At 39.6% G+C, this 18,620-nt stretch overlaps 1 protein-coding gene across 2 annotated transcripts in view; it reads right to left on the bottom strand.

Moving 5' to 3' along the window:
- LOC115135877 (glycerophosphodiester phosphodiesterase domain-containing protein 5-like) overlaps positions 1–18,620 on the bottom strand; it is a 44,671-nt gene that overhangs the window by 25,195 nt on the left and 856 nt on the right. Inside the window, exon 1 of one of the 2 annotated variants that reach the window (XM_065023695.1) lies at positions 18,279–18,615. The exons of the other annotated variant lie outside the window; for it this stretch is intronic. The gene's annotated coding sequence lies outside the window, so the exon portion shown is untranslated. Of the gene's footprint in view, positions 1–18,278; positions 18,616–18,620 lie in introns of those variants that run through there. 2 annotated transcript variants of the gene reach the window in all.

The following is an 18,620-nucleotide window of genomic DNA, read 5'->3' as shown; positions in this document are numbered from 1 at the left end:
AATACTTAAGATGCTAAATAAGTAACAACAAATATATAAAGATAACTGAATTCCATTACGCAACAATTTTATAGCAAATCTAATTAAATTAAATAATCTTCCCATAAATCTTACAAGTAGAATAAACCGCTTTATAAATGGCATGGCGGCCAAAGTTGAATTTTTTTATTTTCGGTAATACCAATTACCTCTCAGAAGACATTCTTTTAAAAAGTATACTCGGTCATAGACTTTATATGGGGAAATAAAATTACTAGAATAAAAAGGAAAGTTTTACATCTTCCTAAGACTGAGGGTGGTTTTAAACTTCCAGAATTGGAATTGCATCAACTCGCTACCTAAGGCTTTTACTTGCGACATACACTGACTATACAAAACATTAAGGACACATCTTTCCATGACATAGCCTGACCAGCTGAATCCAGCTGTCAAAACTACTTCAATCAGTGTAGATGAATGGGAGGAGACAGGTTAAAGGATTTTTAAGCCTTGAAACAATTGATACATGGTTTATTTGTGTGTGAAATTCAGACTGTGAATGGGCAAGACGAAAGATTGAAGTGCCTTTGAACGGGGTATTGTTGTAGGTGCCAGGCGCAACGTTGTGTCAAGTACTGCAACACTTCTGGGTTTTTCACATTAAACAGTTTTCCGTGTGCATCAAGAATGGTCCACCAGCCAACTTCACACAACTGTGGGAAGCATTAGAGTAAACATATGGAACACTTGACACCTTGTAGCATTCATACCTGAACTAATTGATGCCGTCTGAAGGCAAAAGCGGGGGTGCAACTGTGACAGGTTAAAGGAAATATTCATAGCCTGTTATACATTAAAAAGTATTAGTAAGTTCATAGTATGTGAGGATCTTAAAACATCTTAAGGTTAAAAAGATGCATTCAGTATTAGTTGATAGAGATTGATAACATTCATATAATTGTGTTAAAGTTAAAATCTGTCAAAGGGTACGAATTGTGAGAGTAATGTGTAAACGTTATATTGATTAACACTTTTAGGCACTACAAAATAAAGTAATCTGTGATCTACGAAATGCTCTTAATCTATGAGCCTGAGATCGATTGCTCTGGTCTCCACCCATATTCCTGGGGAAAATCGCGGTCTTTTCTCATTGAACTAAACGTTGAATTGAGAATACAACACCGTATCACTCTCGTGATTATTTCTCCCCTGTTTTCAGGTACTTTATTGATGATAAAAATAGTAATTTAAATGTTATAACTCGCTAACATGTCAAACAAGAGTGTTTAAGGTGTGTCTTAGTAACGTCTTGAGGAAGTTAGAGTTAAGTTTGAAGAGAGTAATATTAGCCCTGCTCGGTTGAAGTGAAGAATAGCATCGTACTGAGAGTAGCTGCCATTTTATGTTGATTGTGAATGAACATGTGCGTTGTTAATAAGATATTTTGCTGTGTTATTTGTATAATGGGTTTTCTGTTGTTTTGTAATGTGTTACTTTTGTGAAATGATTACACTAAACGTTGAATTGAGAATACAACACCGTATCACTCGTGATTATTTCTCCCGTTTTCAGGGGCGTAACACAACTCAATATTAGGAAAATCCTAATGTTTGATATACTTAGTGTATAGTTAAATGCACTAAAGAGGAACAATTGGGACATATTCAAGATGCTTTAGCTCATTCCCAGAATCTTTTCACGGGTCTATTTTCAAAGGATAAATCGAAGAACATTAACAACTGCATAGTTAAGAACACTAACAATATGGAAGAAAATGAAACAAATTCTACAAGAACCAATATCACTTCCTAAAAACACAACCTTATGGAACAATCCTAGGATAGCTTTTCAGAATTCACTGATAAATTGGTCCACATGGAAAACTAAAGGCATAGAAACCATAAATGATTTGGCAACCGGAAATACACTTCTGGGCCCTTTATAACACTTGCCTGGTTGTTTGTCAGTAACCCAGACAGCTTTTAGATCCATTGCTTGAGTATTTAGCTGTAGATAATAAGCTGATTCTAAACCAATCTTCCCCATAGAAACCCCATGCAACAAAGTTCATCATAAATACCTCCCAAACACACATCTCTGGCCTACCATGACCACAATAGTCCTTGTAATTACTTTCCTCGGCACAATTTTTCAGCAGGCACATTTTTACCAAAGTATTTTGTTATTTTCATATTGAATTCCAGGAAGTTGATTAATGCGTGCCGCGAGTCAAGACCTAGGTCGGGACTTCCGAGGTGGGCGTGGTTGAAGGATGTAAACAATCATTTTCTGTTCTCACTCCCTTACAGTATTTGCTGCCATCATCAAATTTAATTAGAGTAAAGAATGTCAGATCGAGAACAAAGAGGAAATTGGAGACGTGCCTTATTTTCAGAATAGTACTCGTGCCATATCGGTATGTGACGGATTATACTGGAGGCTGAGTTATTCCATTTGCAGCTGACCAAGAGAAATTAGCTAGAGAGAGACCAGAAGAAGAAATGAGACAGAAAGACAGGAGCGAGCAGATGTTGAGGAAACAGGCTTTTCCCAGAACGCACGGTGACTGGTGGTGCAGTTGCGGGAGATGCCTACCTCTACCAACAGACAGAGAATGTCTCAGCCGTCGATAATGGAGGAGGTAGAAAATCAGACTGACAATGCAGTAGATGGCATGTGTGTAATTAAACACTCCGATTTATTTATTGTCTCACATCAATCCTGGTGTGCTGGAACCTTTCTTTAGAATGCCCAGGATCAACTGGAAACATTGTGCCACACCTGACAGTCTAAATGGAAAGCTCTCTGAAGCGTAAGTGTTTGGGCTAATATTACTCACAGGCAATATTACCGCTAAGATGGGTGCGTGTGGGCGCCACCCAGAAGAACTATCAGCACGCGCAGAGAAGCACGAGACTGAACTTCACTCAACTTTCTAGTTTTCCCCTTAACATTTTTTTTCTATCTACTGTGGGAATTGCGATCGAATCGACGCACTATCAAAAAAATGAACTATGCAAAAAATGTTCTTGTGGGCAGGGCGCAATGGAGTAGGATTCTATTGCATTGACAGGCATGACTCAGGCCCATACTCTACACAAACATAACCAATCAGAGCAGCAGTATCGCTATCGGCAAATAGACCATTGTCATATATGGATCTGTGCCAATCACTTTGAACTGGACTGTGTTTACAGCATGAGTGGTCGCGAGTAGATGCGCTTGTTTTGAGATCAAAGCAAGAAGGACAAGTGGATGAAAAGGTTAATGTCAATCCCTACACGTTTTTGTTAAAAGTCTCATGGAATGTAGGCCTACATTGAACCCCACACATTTTCAGCTACTGTAGGCTGAATTATAGAACAGCTATTTCAATGTTAAAATGTTATGGGATACATTTTCTCCATTGTTTTTTTATGGTAGACCACTTACACTATGATCAAATAACTGGAACTTAAAGCGGGTACAGCCTCAGTGTTCACAAGTAAACACGCACCAGAAGTTGCACAGAATTTTCACAACATTCAGCAGACCTGAAATTTTCTCAGTGCAGAAACATTTTTGGGGGAACATTGCTCAGAGGATATTTATATTACTCTAATAAAAAAAATAGCCTACCTAATGACACTCTTCCAACTGTATTTTTGATTATCCTGCCTACACCCCATAATTTATCTGGCTACTGTAGTCCCCTTCAAGTTTGTCTGACAATGATGACATGCAGGTTTGATGCGCGCCATAGAAATAGAATGTATAGGACGCACACTTCACAATATGGGTCTACATAAACAATAATTTATATTACCAAACAGTGTGAGAAGTATAAAGTCATTTGTGCTTGTAGAGAAGAACATGTTACTTGCAATTGCCAGTCTAGATTTTATACCAAAAATATCCTAATTAGCCTGTAAACCCACACAAAAGAGAAAGAAAAACAGCTGACAACTAAAACCCTTTGAACAATGAGTTGGCTATACTGTACATTCTGTACAGACAAAGAGAGACATCAATAGTATTGTGGCATGTAGCCTATCAGTTAGAATTTTGGGCCAGTACCCGAATGACTGGTTCAAATTTCTAGTCAACATAGGCAGATTTTTCACTATGTGCCCATGAGCAAGGCATTTAATCCTAACTGTTCCTGTTAGTTGCTCTGGATAAGACATTACCTAAATGTATGTGCCATCATCAATACGGCTTATAAATTAACATGATTAATGATCCCAGAGCCTGTTATATTTTATGTTGTACAGGCCTAGGCCTATTTATTTTCTTGATTGTTGTACATAACATTGTCATGTATTTATTTTCTGTCTCTCTAGAGACAATACAGACTGGTCTCTAATCGGATCACCCTGGAGTGGATGCTGAGGGGAGAACATCTAGGTCAAGGTCAACGACGGATACTTCCAGCCTCTGTGGTGGCAGCAATTACATCCAACCACCCTGACCCCAACAGCCTCCTCATTGGATTCCAGGAAGTTGAGGAATTTTTCAAGAAATAACATTGTAGTTCAATAATTATTTATAAACAATTTAATGTTAATATAAAACAATTACAGTTACTATGCCATTCACATAGTCACTCAGACGAGGGATTTACAAACATGTTCCCGGGGAGCAGCCGTCTAGTAGGTTTTCACTCCAACAGGTGATGTTGATTAGGGTTGGGGTGAAAAACTATAGGACAGTAGCACTCTAGCTAGAAGGTTTGAGAACCGTGGGGTTATGTAAAACAAAGGGAAGATCCCAATTTGCATCCTCTCTCCTTCTCAAAACGCATTGAATGAGAAAGCCAGAGGACCTCTGGCTTTCTCATCCAATGTGTTTTGAGAAAGAGATGAGGACGTGAGGATTATGCAGTTGAGATCTTCAAACAGAATCCTACTCATGACTCCCATGTGCTGGCTCATGCCTGGGAGGAAGCCCGGTTCCAAATGGAGTAAAACACACCTATCTGGGCGCCCAAGCCAGATTAGTTGAATCCTTTCATTGAATAGAACGGGTGTTCTCATTCAAGACAATGATGGCATAATGGGTGGACTGCCGACCTTTGCGACTGTACTCATATGAGCAAACCAGGAAGTAAAAGCAGAACATGTACAGTGGGGCAAAAAATTATTTAGTCAGCCACCAATTGTGCAAGTTCTCCCACTTAAAAAGATGAGAGGCCTGTAATTTTCATCATAGGTACACTTCAACTATGACAGACAAAATGAGAAGAAAAAAAATCCAGAAAATCACATTGTAGGATTTTTAATGAATTTATTTGCAAATTAAGGTGGAAAATAAGTATTTGGTCACTAACAAAAGTTTCTCAATACTTTGTTATATACCCTTTGTATTAGCATCAGTTTGACTTAGTTGCATTTAGGCGGTCTCATGTCTCATTCGGGGATCTGAGACCCCCCTGGACTCCCCGTAATTCACACTCTGGTGACCATGGTCATTTGGCTGACTAATAACTGTCATGTGTCATCATCATAACCAGATGTTATGTGTGTCATCATGCGTGTCATCATCATAACCAGATGTGACTGACCTAGCGGACTATGCTAATAAGACTAACCTAGCAATGAGGACTAGCAGATAGTAGTTCTGTGGACTGCATGTTAATAAGTGAGTTATTAAACCACTGCCTTGTCTCCATCCTGATACATGACCTTTACATCCCTACTATCATGTCCTCTTTAGAGGTTACATCTCTATCCCAGGCCATATACCATATTCCACCTCTCTCTGGGGACATATTGTTTGTAAATCACTGGCCGACCTAAATTCATATAACAAGACTCAGAAAGAAATGCTTGAGCATCAGATTATGCAGATCCGCGTCGGTCCAATCGCTGTTTATTCATTGTTTGACTTGTATGGGAACACCCCAGCCCAGGGGAGATACTTCCTGGAGACCTAGCCCAGAGTGGCCCACCATGCTGGGGGAAGCTGGGCCGTCGGCACCCTGCCAGAGTCCACATCCCGGGACAGGACCCCAGGAGAGGGTCACGCAGGGCTGCTCAGCCTTCCATCACAAGGGGAAGATTTTACCCAGGTCAGGTCAGGTTGACACACTGTGGCTTTTCAGAACAAGAAATCTGATGACAGGCTAAATATTTGTCTCGGTTAGGCTATTCCATTCAAATGAATAGCTGAACACAAAAGTAAAGGCCTTACTTTTTCTTTAGAATAGGAGTCAAATAGACAGAAGGACATGTGCTAGAGGGATGAAGTGTCAGCTGAAAAACACTCATACCTTATAATCAATCAAACTGCCTTAAACGGAGACTAAAGTTATTTAGCAATAGTCCCAGTCGGTATTCACGCAATAATTCCCCCCATTGTAAAAAAATAGGCAACTTCGTCATTAATTTTATACAGAAATAACAAAAAATGCAGAAAAGCTGCTGTGTTGTACAATGTACATGTAGCCAGGTAAATAATCCCGACCTACGGTTTGCAATGCTCCCACTTAGGGAAATAGAGCTTGCAAGACGAGCCCTCAGGCTATTTGGTGTGGGAGAGTGGGGACTCGGTGTCCAAGTAGGCTACACGAAGCTATGTGTGTGGAAAACATTTCATCACAGGTAAGATATTTAACTTGTTTAGTACAGTCTGTTTGTAACTCCACTCACTACTTGTAGCTGTATAGTCTGTTTGTTGGTGTTGTTGGTCTTGGCCCACTTAAAGTGGAACTAGCAGCATTTTAGCAACATGAAATCTTATAAAAACCTGTTCATATACACCCCCAGGAAGAATATGACACTTTTTAACCTTTTCATACGTGAGTTCCAAATATCTCTAACGATCGCCCCAGCAGGAGTTGTTTTATGTACGTGATGTCAGAATGCATTCACTGTCCCAAAATGGGATTGTTACGCAACAGGCAGTTAACACACACACTGCCTGCTAATTACCTATAGGCTGTTTCAACATGTCAATTTCAAATGATTTTCTAACAAGTTGTATTTTCTAACAACAGTTTGAATTGAGGTGTGTTTTGCCTCCTCATTAATTCACATACAAGTAGCCAATTTCAGTGTTGCGGACAATTTATGTTTGAGGCTTTCCCTCTTCGAGGACAGCCCTTACCCATTTTGTCCACACGTCAAGTATGCAGACTTGCACGAACTGGCACATTTTCTTGCTGGTGCTCACTTTCCCACCATTGTTGTTTTCCTTACAAATAATAACTTTGGACAAGTGTGCTTTTCTATCGAAGTGCCTTATTTTCTCTATATCATGCTGTTGTTTCTACTGTATCATGAATTATGTATGTATGTATGTATGTATGTATGTATGTATGTATGTATGATAAATATATTTACAGTTTTATTCACGTTTTCAATTACTTGTGACAATTATTACATAGATTGTAACGGACACCTATGATGTATGTAAAATGCTTTTTTGAAGGTTGTACTGATCATAATGAGCTAATGCTAAGCTATTTGCCAGCTATGTGTGGCGCCATGTTTGCTGACATTATACAATGCATTCTGGGTGTCACGTAAAAGTCTGCCAGACCAAAGATGTTATAATGAGGTGAAGGACTGGTTCACTCATCTTTCATGTAAACTTCCCGGCAATGAATTAAGGGAAGTGAATGATTGTAGACGACACAGCCCCTTCGACATGCGTACTGCAAACAGACAACTCATCTCGTCTCCTCTTATTATCTTTGGTTAACGCAAAAAACAAGTGTGCACAAACCCATCGTTGGATTACTTTTGATTTCAAGAAAGTGTTTTACTCAATTATTTAGATCAATGTTGAGCTCAACCGTAATGTGACAAATTATAAATAGTAATTGCCATTAACTAATTCATATTGTGTTTTCTGTCAGCTAAGCGTTATCTAAATATCACCGCTAGTGTTATGTCAATATTTCTTCAGTTAGCACTAGGACTAATGTAGCTTACATTTTCCGGTTTGGATGACTGTTATTTAAATAAGCGTTCTAATCAAACCGATCTGAGCTTCCACTGCAGGGACCACTGTAGAATGATCACTCTTTTGTTGGCATGTGTGAAAAGGTTACAAAAAATTCTGACAAGCAAGCACTTAGATATGTGACTTGTTTCAGGAAACTAGGGGTATGTTGCGCGTCACTACTTCACAGGAGCGCCATTTGAACATACTGTTTTTCAAATCAAAATGCGTTTTTTTGGGGCATAAATGCCTTCTGGAACGTGAACTTACATGTACCTTAATAACAAACTTGTATGCCATCTGTAATTACAAATACAATTGTTATAATTACAAGCCTAGTTGGTTTAGTCATGGAAAAAGTCAGCAACTTTCCCGCTAGCCATGAGTGGCTGAGATAATGAGTGGGCTGGACATGCCGAGAGAGGAGTTCGGATTGGTCTGCCATGTAGCACTTTCTGTCTATAATATGAGCTGGTCAGTATGTGTAGGTAATCTTTTCTAACGCTGATTATTTTTAAAGATATCACGTACTATAACTGCATAAGTGGTGTGCTCCACTTTCTGGAGGACCGAGTTTTGAAATTAGTGGAATTAGAGGATGATACCTAAGGAGATGGAGCAAATTCTGGCGTTTGATTGCAAATATGCAGACGGAGTCAAAAAGAGAACACACAGAAGGCTGTTGTATAAAAAAACCTATCTGGATTACATCGTCAAACTAAGGGCAACAAGGGAGAAGCGTCTGTCCAGGTATATTGGTAAAAGAGTCTAGTTAGCTACATTTTCAGATATTACACGTTTCTAATTTTGTCAGAAAGTTGTTTTCATTTCAAGTTAGTGTACTGTTAGCTATCTAGCTAATGTTACGTGCATTATCTGTGTAGTAATATTATTTGCATCCCAGAGCTATTTGAATTGATAGTTGTAGCCTAATGTTATTTAACATTGAACCTGGTTGGTTAGCTACCTGCAGATTTATGCAGGGTAGTAACGTTATGAGTTGGGATTATGCTTCATTGTTTAGTTAGCTACAAAATACTCCATTATGCACATAACTACTTCAATAGAATGTTTACGATGTCACTGCGACAACTATCGGTAGACGTAGCTGGTATATTCGCTCTGGCTCTCTACTCTGATTTCAGTACACTCTCGTCTGAGTGTGACAGAATAACTGATGAATTTACAAACGCTCAACACCCGTTTAATATGGCTGATGTCTGTAAAATGTTGGCAAAAAAGGGTGATTTCATTGGCCAGCAGCACAGTTGCAGTCACCAATGCTCTGGATAACATAAAAACAGCCTAACCAGCTCTGCTAGGGCGTGTAATATGGTCATAATGAGCTGTTCTCATTTGTGTCTGGAAGTAGCTAGCAAGTTAGCCAACATTAGCAAGTTAGCTTGGGTGCTTGACTGCTGTTAGGTCAGAACACTCGGATCAACCCTACTCCTCCGAGAGCGAATCTACAAACTGACAACGCCCAGAGCTCACTCTGGCACTCCAGATTAAATTTACAAACACTCCCGCAGTATAAGACAGGCATTAGTCTTGAAATCTTTGGTTGTTTTGTACATAGCTTCAAAATGTGAATCCTTAAAAAGATGGAGCTAAAGCTTAAGAGGATGTGAAAGATACTGAATGAGTGTAGACAAAGAAGAGCTCTCCAGTAGGTACCAAAACATTTAAGTTGTTCAACATTCAAGGCAGAATTAATTTCATATGGTTCCTCAACTGTAGTGCACGATATACAATTTTCTAGCTTGGAGTCTCACCTTTTATTCAATGTAAAAACACTTTCAAATTTAGCTACAGAAGACAAATGAAGGCAGTCGTTCACATATGGTCATTTTCAAGACTTGATAAATTCTTAGAAGTTTGGGAATTACGTACAGTTGAATTCAGAAGATTACATACACTATAGCCAAACTCAGTTTCAAAATTCCTGACAATTTATCCAAGTAAAAATACCCTGTCTTATGTCAGTTAGGATCACCACTTTATTTTAAGAATGTGAAATGTCAGAATAATACTAGAGAGAATTATTTATTTTAGCTTTTATTTCTTTCATCATATTCCCAGTGGGTCAGAAGTTTACATACACTCAATTAGTATTTGGTAGCATTGCCTTTAAATTGTTTAACTTGGATCAAACGTTTAGGGTAGCCTTCCACAAGCTTCCCACAATAAGTTGGGTGAATTTTGGCCCATTCCTCCTGACAGAGCTGGTGTAACTGAGTGAGGTTTTTAGGCCTCCTTGCTCGCACACGCTTTTTCAGTTCTGCCAACAAATTTTCTATAGGATTGGAGGTCAGGGCTTTGTGATGGCCACTCCAATACCTTGACTTTGTTGTCCTTAAGCCATTTTGCCACAACTTTGGAAGTATGCTTGGGGTCATTGTCCATTTGGAAGACCTATTTGCGACCAAGCTTTAACTTCCTGACATGTCTTGATGTGGCTTCAATATATCCACATAATTTTCTTTCCTCATGATGCCATCGAGTCTGTGAAGTGCACCAGTCCCTCCTGCAGCAAAGCACCTCCACAACATGTTGCCACCCCCGTGCTTCACGGTTGGGATGGTGATCTTCGACTTGCAAGCATCCCCCTTTTTCCTCCAAACATAACGATGGTCATTATGGCCAAACAGTTCTATTTTTGTTTCATCAGACCAGAGTACATTTCTCCAAAAAGTATGATCTTTGCCCCCATGTGCAGTTGCAAACCGTAGTCTGGCTTTTTTATTGCGGTTTTGGAGCAGTGGCTTCTTCCTTGCTGAGTGGCCTTTCAGGTTATGTCGATATAGGACTCATTTTACTGTGGCAATACATACTCTTGTACCCATTTCCTCCAGCATCTTCACAGGGTCCTTTGCTGTTGTTCTGGGATTGATTTGCACTTCTCGCACCAAAGTACGTTCATCTCTAGGAGACAGAACGCGTCTCCTTCCTGAGCGGTAAGACGGCTGCGTGGTCCCATGGTGTTTATACCTGCGTACTATTGTTTGTACAGATGAACGTGGTACCTTCAGGCGTTTGGAAATTGCTCCCAAAGATGAACCAGACTTGGAGGTCTACAAAAGACAATTCTGAGGTCTTGGCTGATTTCTTTTGATTTTCCCATGATGTCAAGAAAAGAGGCACTGAGTTTGAAGGTAGGCCTTGAAATACATCCACAGGTACACCTTCAAATCGACTCAAAAGATGTCAATTAGCCTATCAGAAGCTTCTAAAGCCATGACAATTTTCTGGAATATTTCAAGCTGTTTCAAGGCACAGTCAATTTAGTGTATGTAAACTTCTGACCCACTGGAATTGTGATACAGTGAATTATAAGTGAAATAATCTGTCTGTAAACAATTGTTGGAAAAAATGACTTGTGTCATGCACAAAGTAGATGTCATAACAGACTTGCCAAAACTATAGTTTGTTCACAAGAAATTTGTTGAGTGGTTGAAAAATGAGTTAATGACTCCAATATAAGTGTATTTAAACTTCAGACTTAAACTGTAGATATGATAGCCTACTAGCCACGTTATGACTAACTTGTGATCATTGTCCTTGCTAGTTTGATTGTATCGACATTCCCACCCTTAGTTCCATTTGTCAGTTTTTGTCTAAAATATTGAGTCATTGAAACTGAAACAGTGCCTCCCGAATGGACTGGGATTTACAACCTGATAGCAATATTTTTTGGACTACCAAGAAATGTATTGGTGAATTATATTAATCATGCATTGAACTGCATCCCTCTATTCTGCCAACAATTCCTTAGTGTACACCATGGAATGTTGAGTCAAATATAACCTATTTTTAAAACGTCTTATGAAGTTGTATTTTCTTAGCATAAACTGGGATTTGTATCTTTTTGATTGATATTATGATTGCCAATATGAAACAGACAAAGTAATTAAAACGCTGGCAGTTCCACTTTAATGTTCTGGTCTAGCATTTTCTTAAAACAGGGGCACGAGGGAAGCCCTACAATATTATATTTTTCTAAGTAGTGAGAATGCTAGGCAGCAGCCGATGTTGAAAATAATCTTTAGACATGTACTTTTGTTCAATGTAGTTTTGCAACTGACTAAAACTAGCAGAAAACACAAATTAAGCTTGAAAAAGGTCAAGCTTTTGCAGTGAGCCACCTGGGTAACCTAGGTAACCACATGTTGTTTTCCCCACAGCTGGGCAGTGTCACTATGTTCTAATACAGACGGGGTCTATAGCAGTTTTCTAGAATGGGCCTCTGACGACAGCAGTGTTCTAGAATTGGCCTCTCAGACGACAGCACATTACAAAGTTGCCTGTGTCATTAGAATCATCAGCCCATAGTTATTCATAGAATAATCCACTGAGTTTCAGCCATGGATGTGTCTAAAATTAGCCCTTTATATCGGTCAGTGTCACTTATTTCCAAGCTCCTCCATTATTCATTCATTCCCTCATGAAAAATATATCACACATGAATTATTCATCCCTGGATCTCTCATTCAGTGTATTCACTGCCCCACAATAGGGTTTGGGCAACGTTCATTAGCTACTCATGAAAGGGATGGTAGGACATAACACATTTACTATTGCCCTCATCGTGAAAACAAGGCTTCAGACATGACCCATACATGTCAAATCAATCATCACTGAGGTGGCTGGTGCCAGAAATAGCCTTTGCTGACACCGTGTTATGTACCTGACTTTATCAGATGGTGGGAGGATGTGACTTTTAATGGCTTAATGAGATGTTCCTCAGTAGCAAAGCTGTATAACCTCTTGGCCAGCATTTGATAATTTATGCAGTCTCCCAAGTAGCGGCCTAATCATCCATTCATTAATGATGATTTCGACTTGACAGATAACCTCATGATGACGTATGTTGGGAAAAGCAGGACACAACAGAGTCTGGAAAGTGTTGTTACAAACGCAGTGACTATATAATATCTATACCAGAATATCAAATGCAAAAAGACTGACAATTTCATTTAACAGAGACCCTAGAGTTACTATGACTGAGATGTTACAACTGCCCTGGCGGCAGGGTAGCCTAGTGGTTAGAGCGTTGGACTAGTAACCGAAAGGTTGCAAGTTTGAATCCCCAAGCTGACAAGGTACAAATCTGTCGTTCTGCCCCTGAACAGGCAGTTAACCCACTGTTCCTAGGCCGTCATTGAAAATAAGAATTTGTTCTTAACTGACTTGCCTAGTAAAATAAAGGTAAAAAAAATAATAAAAACAATTTGGCTGCTGTGATAACTTAAGAGCTCATCCCAACCTTCTCTCTAAACCTGAATACATTACTGACCAACACACAAGACAAAGATAGGAAGAGATCCACATCACAATATGGTTGGCCAACACCTGCTCAAAAGATTTCAGACAGTGTATAACCTTCTAGAATGTAAAACTGTCAAAACAGTTAGATGGTTGCATTCATGTCTTCACTGGCTATTTCTTCATTTGGCCTTTCATTTATATATTTGGTTATAGATCAGGAGACAGGAGTTGGGGAACATTTTGCATGAAGTTGCCCTTCTGCAATCTGTAACTATATTGCACAGTGGGTCACATGATTCTAGCTTATCCCTGATTAAACATATTGAGAGTGTTACAACTATCCTGTGTTAGAACCATCCCGATTTTTCAGTTCTGCCCACAGATTTTTTATAGGGTTGAGGTCAGGGCTTACTGATGGCCACTCCAATACCTTGACTTTCTTGTCCTTAAGCCATTTTGCCACAACTTTGGAAGTATGCTTGGGGTCATTGTCCATTTGGAAGACCCATTTGCGACCAAGCTTTAACTTCCTGACTAATGTCTTGAGATGTTGCTTCAATATATCCAAATAATTTTCTTTCCTCATGATGTCATCTAGTTTGTAAAGTGCACCAGTCCCTCCTGCAGCAAAGCACTCCCACATCATGATGCTGCTACCCCTGTGCTTCACGGTTGGGATGGTGTTCAACTTGCAAGCCTCCCCCTTTTTCCTCCAAACATATCGTTATGGCAAAACAGTTCTATTTTTGTTTCATCAGACCAGAGGATATTTCTCCAAAAAGTACGATCTTTGTTCCCATGTGCAGTTGCAAACCGTAGTCTGGCTTTTTTTATGGCGGTTTTGTAGCAGTGGCTTCTTCCTTGCTGAGCGGCCTTTCAGATTATGTCGATATAGGACTCATATTACTGTGGCAATACATACTCTTGTACCCATTTCCTCCAGCATCTTCACAAGGTCCTTTGCTGTTGTTCTTTTCGCACCAAAGTACGTTCATCTCTAGGAGACAGAACGCGTCTCCTTCCTGAGCGGTATGACGGCTATGTGGTCCCATGGTGTTTATACCTGCGTACTATTGTTTGTACAGATGAACATGGTACCTTCATCATTGGGAGCAATTTCCAAATGCCTGAACCAGGTCTTTACTGATTTCTTTTGATTTCCCCATTATGTCAAGCAAGGTTTGAAGATTAGGCTAAATTACATAATTTTAGTCATTGGAGGAATACCTGTGAATGTATTTCAAGGCCTATCAGAAGCTTCTAAAGCCATGGCAATTTTCAAATCTGTTTAAAACTTCTTAGGGCTGCAATCCCGTTAACGGGATGATATGACAACAGCCAGTGAAAGTGCAGGGTGCCAAATTCAAAATCTCATAATTAAAATTCCTCAAACATACATGTATTCCTTTTTAAAGGATATCTTGTTGTTAATCCCACCACAGTGTCCGATTTCAAATAGGCTTTACAGCAAAAGCACCACAAACGATTATGTTAGGTGACCACCAACTCACAGAAAAACCCAGCCATTTTTCCAGCCAAAGAGAGTAGTCACAAAAAGCACAGAGATAAAATGAATCACTAACCTTTGATGATCTTCATCAGATGACACTCATAGGACTTCATGTTACACAATACATGTATGTTTTGTTTGAAAGAAATCTGAGTTTACATTGGCGCATACTTTCACTAGTTCCAAAAACATGATTGATTTTGTATAGCCACATTAATTCAACATAAATACTCATCATAAATGTAGATGAAAGTACAAGTTATATGCATAGGTAGGTATACCTCTCCTTAATGCAACCACTGTGTCAGATTTCCCAAAAACTTTACAGAAAAAGCAAACCATGCAATAATCTGAGACAGCGCTCAGAAAATAAATAAAATTATCCATGTTGGAGTCAGAAATCACATTATAAATATTCACTTATCTTTGATGATCTTCATCAGAATTTACTCCCAGGAATCCTAGTTCCACAATAAATGCTTGATTTGTTTGGTAATGTCCATTATTTATGTCCAAGTAACTACTTTTGTTAGCGCGTTTATAGTACACAAATCCAAACGCTCGTGCAGGTCCAGCCGAACATCGGACGAAAACTTCAAAAAGTTATATTACAGGTCGAAGAAACTTTTCAAACTAAGTATAGAATCCATCAGGTGTTGTTATCATAAATCTTCAATAAAGTTCCAACCGGAGAATTCCTTTGTGTTTAGAGAAGCCATGGAACGCAGGTCGCTATCATGTGAATTGCGCGTGACCAGCCCTTGGCGCTCTGCCAGACACCTGGCTCATTCAGCTTCCATTCAGTCCCACAACACAGTAGAAGCCTCATTCAAGTTTCTAAAGACGGTTGACATCTAGTGGAAGGCCTAGGAAGTGCAACTTCATCCATATCCCACTGTGAATTCAATAGGGGCTGGGTTGAAAAATCGACCAGCCTCAGATTTCTTACTTCCTGTTTGGATTTCTTCTCAGGTTTTTGCCTGCCATATGAGTTCTGTTATACTCACATCATTCAAACAGTTTTAGAAACTTCAGAGTGTTTTCTATCCAATAATAATAATATGCATATATTAGCAACTGGGACTGAGAAGCAGGCCGTTGACTCTGGGCACCTTTCATCCAAGCTACTCAATACTGCCCCTGCAGCCATAAGAAGTTTTAAAGGAACAGTAAACTTAGTGTATGTAAACTTCTGACCCACTGGCATTGTGAATGAATTAAGTGAAATAATCTGTCTGTAAACAATTGTTGGATAAATGACTTGTGTCATGCACACAGTAGATGTCCTAACAGACTTGCCAAAACTATAGACCCGATGCCAAATTAACTGTTAGTTACTGAAAAGTTGTCCAGTGTTTTCTGTTTTTCTATATTTTGTAGAGCGGTTAAAAAACAAGTTAACGACTCCAACCTAAGTGTATGTAAACTTGACTTCAACTGTATATTTATACAGTAATTATTATTTAATGTGTCATCATCTGGGATTTGAACTCACAACTTCTTGGTTGCCGGCATTATGATATTTCTGCTATGCCACCACACCTGTATTCCTGCACTTGTTAAATATACGCTCAAGAAAAACTATGATATTGTATTTCTCATAATGATTCAGGAGTAACATTGAAACATACAGAATACCCTCAAATTGCTGAAATGTCAATTAAATCAACGATGAGAGAAAAGTCAGATTAACTGATAACTAAAAGAGCACTGCAGATGGCACTCTGTGCATAGATTTATTATAGGCATTGAATGTGTAGGGGAATGCTACAGACATTATTGCTCAGCAGAAAGATCAGCACACCTAAAATCCAGAAACTGGGAGTCCAAATCCCAGGTGGGGTTATATTTGAGATGGAACAGCGTACCACTTACTTTAAAACCACCATACTTTTACTTTACTTATAATGGTTTGGGACTATCTGGGACCATTACATAACATTTGTGTGCTTAATCTACGTCACTTTTGTTTTCAGCAGACTTTGCAATGGGCTTTGAACAGGGCACCTGGCTCACGCCCGGGAGGCAGCCCGGATCCAAAATGAATGCAATCACTTTTTACCTGGTGTAACAATGTCTCTTCCGTCCCTCTCCTCGCCCCAACATGGGCTCGAACCAAGGACCCTCTGAACACATCGACAACTGCCTCACACAAAGCATTGTTACCCATCACTCCACAAAAGCCACAGCCCTTGTAGAGCAAGGGAAACAACTACTTCAAGGTCTCAGAGTGAGTGATGTCACCAATTGAAACGCTATTAGCGCGCACCCCGCTAACTAGCTAGCCATTTCACCCCCCTTTCACCGCCTCCTTTTCTGCAGCACCCAGTGATCCGGGTCAACAGCATCAATGTAACAGTTTTGCTTCTGTCCCTCTCCAACCTGGGCTCGAAACAGGGACCCTCTGAACACATCAGCAAAACCACTAGGCAGATAGGCTAGTGGTTAGAGTGTTGGGCCAGTAACAGAAAAGTTGCTGGATCGAATCACTGAACTGACGAGGTGAAAATCTGTTGTTCTGCCCCTGAGCAAGGCAGTTACCCCACTTTTCCCTGGGTGCCAAAGACATGGATGTCATTTAAGACAGCCCCCCATACTTCTCTGATTGAGGGGTTGGGTTAAATGTGGAAGACACATTTCAGTTGAATGCATTCAGTTGTACAACTGACTAGGTATCTCACAAAGCATTGTTATCTATTGCTCCACAAAAGCCACGGCCCTTGCAGAGCAAGGGAAACAATTACGTCAAGATCTCAGAGGGAGTGATGTCACCGATTGAAAAGCTATTAGCGTGCACCCCGCTAACTAGCTAGCCATTTCACCTGTTACACTAGGGCAACCTGTGTCAGATAATCAAATCCCTTCAATATCTAATGTGAAGTGTTCCAAAAACACATTTTCATATGTGAAATGTTACATGAAGTGTTCCAAAAACACGTTTTCATATGTGAAACATGTTTTCACGTAATCACATTCACTTCACATAAAATCACATGTCATCACAAAGGATCACACGTGTTCACATGTGGAATTCATTTGTTTTTTTCTTCCATAAGGGACACCACAAACATTCAATTGTTTAGTCCAGATGTTGTAGTTTAGTTGAGAAGGACCAGTTAATGGAACGTAAAAATAAACATTTGATTAATTCGGCTGTTCTCATGTTCTCAATAAAAGCTATCAATATTTCGTTGAATGTCGTGATTTATGCATTTATTCAAACTGTTACATTTCACCAAGCCCTGTTTCAACTGACCAGAAGGCGGGGTAATGTTTCCAAAGTCACAATTTATCTTTTTTATTTAGAGAGATAATACCTATACCCATTTGTAGCAGACAGATGGAAGCTGTTCTTATCACGTTTTGAATGTAGTAGCTCAAACAATCTATGAGAAATTGACAAAAATGCCAGAAGTGTTACAGCCATCACCGGGTCTCCCCTACAGTACAGTCTGACCAGTCTACACATCAATGTCTCATTAGGACTCATGAAATGATCGCTGGTAAACAAGGCAAGCCACACAGTAGGCTATGTGATATTGGTCGGTTTATATTACATTTAATCCGTTAACTTGCACACAATGTCAACACTCACCTTCCCTCCACGACTGCGTATCTTCTCCAAAGCAAAAGTTATAAAACTAGGTAGCCTATTAGATATATCTGTCATAGCCATATTCCCGTGATAGTACACCGATACTTGTCCCCTCGTTGAAGTTATTGCGGGTTCGTCCGACTTCAAATAATTCGCTAAACTTTGTGGTTCGCGAGAATTAGGTTTCGGGATTTGTCGGCAAACCATCGAATGACAAAATATGACATTTAGGGTACATAAACTACAGACGCCGGCGCACCGAGAATGCTCATTTCCAATGACAATTTCCGAAGTGAATTTTCATTGGAATTCTAACAAAATAACTCACAGGATTGTGACTCA

The sequence above is a fragment of the Oncorhynchus nerka genome, linkage group LG10, assembly GCF_034236695.1.
Source record: "Oncorhynchus nerka isolate Pitt River linkage group LG10, Oner_Uvic_2.0, whole genome shotgun sequence".
Taxonomy (NCBI): Eukaryota; Metazoa; Chordata; class Actinopteri; order Salmoniformes; family Salmonidae; genus Oncorhynchus; species Oncorhynchus nerka.
This window is presented reverse-complemented; position numbering and strand designations above follow the sequence as displayed.